General features: G+C 37.8%; 1 pseudogene; it reads right to left on the bottom strand.

Moving 5' to 3' along the window:
* Positions 1-5,854: 5,854 nt before the first annotated feature.
* Positions 5,855-6,228, bottom strand: LOC102833599 (annotated as a pseudogene).
* Between the last annotated feature and the right edge of the window lie 402 nt (positions 6,229-6,630).

The following is a 6,630-nucleotide window of genomic DNA, read 5'->3' as shown; positions in this document are numbered from 1 at the left end:
GATCCAGAGAGGGAGAGCGACTGTGTGCTGAAGACCTGGGGAGGGGGCACGGGGGAAGGATTGCATGGAGGGGATTGTAACCATGGCAATGAGATGACATACAATAGAAGGAATGTAAAACCAATGTTCTCCCACGTAAACTATCACATAATTCACAATAAAACATTAAAAAACAAAACAAAACAAAACAAAAAAAACAACAGAGTGCGGTACCCTATCCAGAGAAGCAGTGACGCCATAAATGGAGTCAGAAACGATGACATATAGAGATTGAACAGCTGGGGACTCTGGACTCAGGCAAGGAGAGGAGCTGTATGCTATTGGACCGGTGGCAGGGTTTAGGGTTGTACCCTTTAGTTGTTTGATAATGCATGGAAGGGATTGTAATCATTGCAATGAAACAAAATATGTAAGGGGATGAATGTAAATCTAATGTAAATTTAATGTAAATCCATGTAAACTATCACATAATTCACACACACACAAATAAATAAATAAATAAATAGGCTAAGACTTTGGTTGTATTAGATTTGAAACATTATCAGGAAAGATTAGTCAAGTTATGAGCACAAAGTGTTTTATTAAACTAAATGTATTTATTTCATCATAATGATTATATTCATTATATGGAAAGATGGGTAAAGAAGACAAATAAAGCAAACTTTTCCCCTTCCACCACCAATTAACTAGGTACAGCATTTTGACATTTTGACGACACACAGCTTGACTTAATTCATTGACATAGGTTGGGAAATAGCAACGGTAAATTTTTGTAATTTATGGATTTTTCTTCCAGAAACTCCAAGAAGTATCTTAATTCCTGAACCAAGCTCTGACATGGATTTTACCACAACACTCTTGGAAGCTATGAAATCTAACACCTCTTGTTAAGGAAAACAGGGTTGTAATTCTGTTAAAAGATTGTTTTCTCTTGGCTAATCCAGGTGAATACCAGTCCATTTCTGCTCACTAATGTCTAAGATGTTTATGCTTTACATTTCTTTATAATTTCCAATTTTCCTAGATTCATAGTTTGAATGTTCCATTTTGTGATTATTAATGGATGTTTACAGCTGATTCTCTTCATATTGCACTGTGCACAATCAACAAATGAAGGTCCTGCAGGCTTTAGTCCCACGGGCTTTACTTCATTCATGTCAACAAGGTCAACTCTACTAAGAGGAGGAAGCTTAGGCATTAGTGAGCTGAAATGGAATGGTGTTGGTCATTTTGAAGCTGACAATCACATGACTTACTATGTTGAAATGACAAATTGAAGAGGAATGGTGCTGCATTTATTGTCAAAAATAACATACAGATCAGTCATGAAGTACAACACTGTCTATGATAGGATAATATCCATGTGCATACAGGGAAGCACAGTTAATACCACTATGATTCAAATTTACACACCAACCACTAAAACTAGTGAGGATGAAAAAGAAGAATTTTACCAACTTCTTCAATCTGAAATTGACTAAACATGCAATCAAGAGGTACTGATCATTAGTGGTGGTTGGAATGTAATGGTTAGGAGGAAAGAGGAAGGATCATTAGTTGGAAAATATGGCTTGGTGATAGAAATGACACAGGATATCATGTGATACAATTCTGCAAAACCAATGATTTGTTCATTGTGAATACTTTCTATAGACAGAATAAGAGATGATTATACACATGGACCTCACCAGATGGAATATGCCGGGGCCGAGCCTCGACACATTTATTAGAAGGGCTCACAAAGGAATGTGTGGAGTCGGCTAAAGAAAGAAATCACACAGAGTTGATGATTTGTTCTAAATTCTAATGATGATTTTGATGATTTTACTTAACTTTTTCAGCTCCTTATATACCATTACAATACACTATGATCTCATAAAAATCAATTTCTTTGACTCATTACACAAATGATCTTGTTAAAATATCTTAATCTTTCTGACATCCTAAAATGTCAGGTTAACCTTAAAACATAATTCTAAATCTTAACTCCTATTTCTACCTTCACCTATTATTTTCTATAGATTCATTTATCACAACATGTACCTAAACATTATTTGCTATGGTAATTGACAACACAGTTGTTTCTCATAATTGATTAAACAAGAAAAACAAGAAGCATAAAAAAGCATTTAAAGTTTTGTAGTTAAGAAGAAATGGAACAACTTCCTTATAACAACTTCTCTATACAAAATATTTAGTTAATTTCTGCTTATGATCTATTACTATTCCCTTAGCCCTTAATTGCATTTTTGCTAAATTTCTAAAGGTCTTAATGTCCCTGATCGAAACTACACAGAATGTTGAATATAATCTTAAACTTGAACTGGCAAAAACTTTAGCTGGTTTTTCCTAGTGGTAAAACTTATTGTTAGTGTGAAAAGCATTATTTAGGACTACACACGATTGAATATGGTGTGAAGGTGCCTTAAAACAAGTTTCAAATCTCTAATATAATTCTTACTAAGATTCTACTGAAAACTTTTATTATAAAATCAAGAAAATTAAAAATAAGCTGATTAAAACAAAGAGACAGAAACTGCAGAGCCCCCACATGAGATCCCTCTTGGGGCCTTGCCTTCCAAGGGGAGACCCATTGTGGCCTTGCTTAACAATGAGCCCTTCATGCTTAGGGTCCTCTGCTGCTCTGCCCTTTGGTGACATGGCTTCTACCAGGATTACACATAAATTTAATTGACTACATCTGTGGAAAGAAAAGATATAAAAGAAGTTCCATATCATCAACCAAAACAAAGTCAGGGACAGATTGTGGAACAGACCATCAATTGCTCAGATGCAAGTACAAACTGAAGTTGAATTAAATAAAAACAAGTCTGCAAGAACCAAACTATGACCTTTAATATATCCCATCTGAATTTAGAGATCATCTAAATAACAGATTTGATACATTAGACACTAAAGAACAAAGTCCAGAGGGTTGTGAGATGATATCAAGCACATCACACAGGAAGATAGCAAAAAGTCATTAAGAAGACAAGAAGAAGGAAAAGACCAAAATTGATGTTTGAAGAGATTCTGAAACTTACTCTCCAGCTTAGAGATGCTAAAGCAAATGGAAGAAATAAGAAGGTACAAGATCTGAGCAAAAAATTTCAAAGATCAGCTTGAGAAGACAAATATTACAACGAAATGTGCAAAGATCTGGAGTCAGAAAACCAAAGGGAAGAATACACTCAGCATTTCTCAAGCTGGGCAACTGAAGAAAAAATTCAAGGCTCGATTTTCATTATTGAAAAGGCAAATTATTGAATGATGCAAAGAGGGCAAATTATTGAATGATGGAAAAAGCGTTATAAGAAGATGAAAGGAATACACAGAGTCACTGCACCAAAAGGAAATGGTTGCTCAAGAGCCAATGATATTTAAGGAAGAATCCAACATGCATTGAAGGAATTTGCAAAGAACAAGGCACCAGGAATTGATGGAATAAAAATAGAAAAATTTATTCCTCACAAGAAAGTGAGGATATTGGAGGCACTCACTCATCTATGCCAAGAAAATTGGAAGATAACTATCTGGCCAACTGAGTGGAAGAGATCCGTATTTGTTCACATTCCAAAAAGAGGTAACCGAATGGAATGTGGAAATCATCGGACAATATTTTTGATGTCCCATGCGACTAAAGTTTTACTATAGGTAAAACAGAAACAGCTGCAAGCATATATTGACAGAGAACTTCCACATGTTCAAGAGGGATTCAGTAAAGGCTATGAATGAGGGTTATCATTGCTGATATCCGATGGATATGAGTTGAAAGCAGACAATACCAGAAAGATGTTTACTTGTGCTTCATTGACTATGCAAAAGCTTTTAATTGTGTGGATTACAGCAAACTATGGACACCATTGCACAGTATGAGTACCCCTGAACACTGAATTGTGCTCATGAGGAATCTGTACCTGGACCAAGAGGCAGTTGTTTAAACAGAACATGGGAACATTGAATGGTTTAAAAATAAAGAAAGTGTGCACACAGGGTTGTATTTTTCGCCATACTTATTCAACCTGTATGCTGAGCAAATAATCCGAGAAGCTAGGTTATATGAAGAAAAATGTGGCATGAGGATTGAAGTATGACTCATTAACAAACTGCAATATGCAGATCCAACAATCCTGGTTGCTGAAAGACAGGAGGACATAAAACACTTAATGATGAGGATCAAAGACCACAGCTTTCAGTATGGATTGCATCTGAATGTAAAGAAAACAATAATCTTCACCACTGGACAAATAAACAACATTCTTATCAATGGGGAAAATATTGAAGTTGTCAAAATATTCATTCTTCTTGGATCAACTATAAACACTCACAGAAGCAGCAGTCAAGAAATCAAATGACTTATTGCATTTGGCAAATCTGCTGCAAAAGAACTTTTTGTGTTAAGCAGCAAATACGTCAGCTTGAGGACTAATGTGTGCCTGATACAAAGGGCGGAGCGCATTGTGGGGATTGGACACAGGAGAGCTTGGGTGCTAGGGAGGGGGCAATATACAGGGAGGGTGAGGAAAGGGGAGAAACGGGGCAGATGGGAGAACAATTGGGCATGTTCGAAAGGGCTAAAAGGAACAGAGATAAAGGACGATATATGCACAGCCTTGGAACGGCAGGACTCTGAGATAAAGAGATTGAGTCATGGTTGGGATGGAGGAGAATCATGTTAAGATGCTTGACTGTTTCTTGTTTGTTTGGTTTAATCTTGGTTTCCCTTGCATTATAATATAGAGTAGACATTAGTTGTTGTTGTTAAGTGCCGTTGAGTCGGTTCTGACCTATAGCGACCCTGTAGGGTTTCCAAGGGTGTAAATCTTTATGGGGTAGAAAGCCTCATCTTTCTCCCACAGAGTGGCTGGTATTTTCGAACTGCTGACCTCAAGCTTCGCAGCCCGATTCGTAACCACTATGCTACCAGAGCTCATAAGCCATGGTATTTTCAGTAACCTCTATGCATGTGAAAGATGGACAGTGAATAAGGCAATTCATAAAATAATTGATGCTTTCAAGTTATAGTGTTGGAAAAAAATATTGAAAGTGTCATGGGCTGCCAAAAGAACCAACAGATCTGTGTTGGAAGAAGTGCAGCCAGAGTGCTCCTGGGAGGCCAGGATGGCCAAACTTCATCTCTCATACTTCCGACATATTGTCAGGAGGGAGCAGTCACTGAAGAAGTATACCTTGTTTGGTAAGGTGGAAGGTCAGAGAAGAAGAGAAAGACTCTCAGCAAGACAGATTGGGAGAGTGGCAGCATCAATGGGCTCAGGCATAGCAACAATTGTGAGTTGGCTCAGGACCAGGCACTGTTTCATTCTGTTGTGTATTAGGCCACTGTGAATCAGTACTGACTCGATGGCACCTAAGAACTAAGAAGAACCCAGGCCACCAAAAATCTTAACCATTAACTTACTATATAAAATTAAAACTAAGCTCCCAAGCTGGGGTCCTATTTCAGATCATTAGTTTTCTGGGAAAAAAGAAATCCAAATCAATAATTAGTGACATCAGAACATTATACTTAACATCTTAGCAGCATAACTCAAGAGGCCAAACAACCCTGACCATCTCAAGAAGTGTATCATTATTTACATAAGAAGTATGTATTTTTGAGACCAAGTATTGCAGTAATCTTCACATGGAATCATTTGTAGCACTGTTTAGTTTCTGTTTGTGCCAGAGCTGGTGAGAAAACACCTTGGACCAAGTGAGACGAAAAAAATTGAGAAGGAAGACAGAAAACTGCCTCTTAAATTCCCATCAAATTGATGGCTTTCTTCATAGCCTTAGTTGACAAAATACAATATTCAATTTGCTGATTTGAGAAGTCCATTATTTAAGGTTAAGGTTAAGAGTTTTCAGGCCTTTCTTTGCCATGGCCCATGAACTCCAGTCCTTCAATTGTTGTTGTTATGAAGTGCCATCGAGTCAGTTCTGACCCATAGTGATCCTGTATAGGGTTTCCAAGGAGCAGCTGGTGAGTTTGAACTGCCGAACTTGCAGTTGAAACAGCTTTGCAGTCTAGCACACTAGCCCACAGCACCACACCAGTCCTTCAATAGGTATCTCTTTCTCCTTTATTGCTTTCTGAACACACTGCTGAAAGCACTTGAAGAGGTCGGTGCATGGGTCCCCTTTAGGGAACTTCTCAGCAAACCACAGATTAAAGCCCTGGTCCTATTCGTGTTTCATGTTGGTGCATGCTTTTCTATTGCTTTTCATGGCATTGTCAGCGGCTAGTGTCTGGGGGGCATCTGATGTAGTTACTCATTGGAGCATCACTAGGCACAAGGTAACAGGCTCCCCACTGTCATCTAGCGAGTAAGTGGTTTTACTCTTCTGCTTGTTCACTGTGGGTCTTGTCACTCACATGCATGAAGACCTCATCACATCCTGTTTTGTAAAGTAGATCTTCAAAATCAAAAACACATAGATGACAAAAGAGACAAAACAATGAGCTAACATATGCAAACAATGGTGAAGATGTTGGGAGACTTTTCCAATGTTTGTGCTAAAAGCAAAATTGTAATGAGGTGCAATTGGCTGGAGAGAAATGAATAACAATGTTCCCACTGTTGTAACTGCCCATGGACCAAGAAATTTGATCCTGATATCTTCTTTTGT

Source organism: Chrysochloris asiatica, unplaced genomic scaffold (assembly GCF_000296735.1).
Source record: "Chrysochloris asiatica unplaced genomic scaffold, ChrAsi1.0 scaffold00260, whole genome shotgun sequence".
Lineage (NCBI taxonomy): Eukaryota > Metazoa > Chordata > Mammalia > Afrosoricida > Chrysochloridae > Chrysochloris > Chrysochloris asiatica.
The sequence above is the reverse complement of the archived record's forward strand: the minus strand, read 5'-3'. Positions and strand labels throughout refer to the sequence as shown.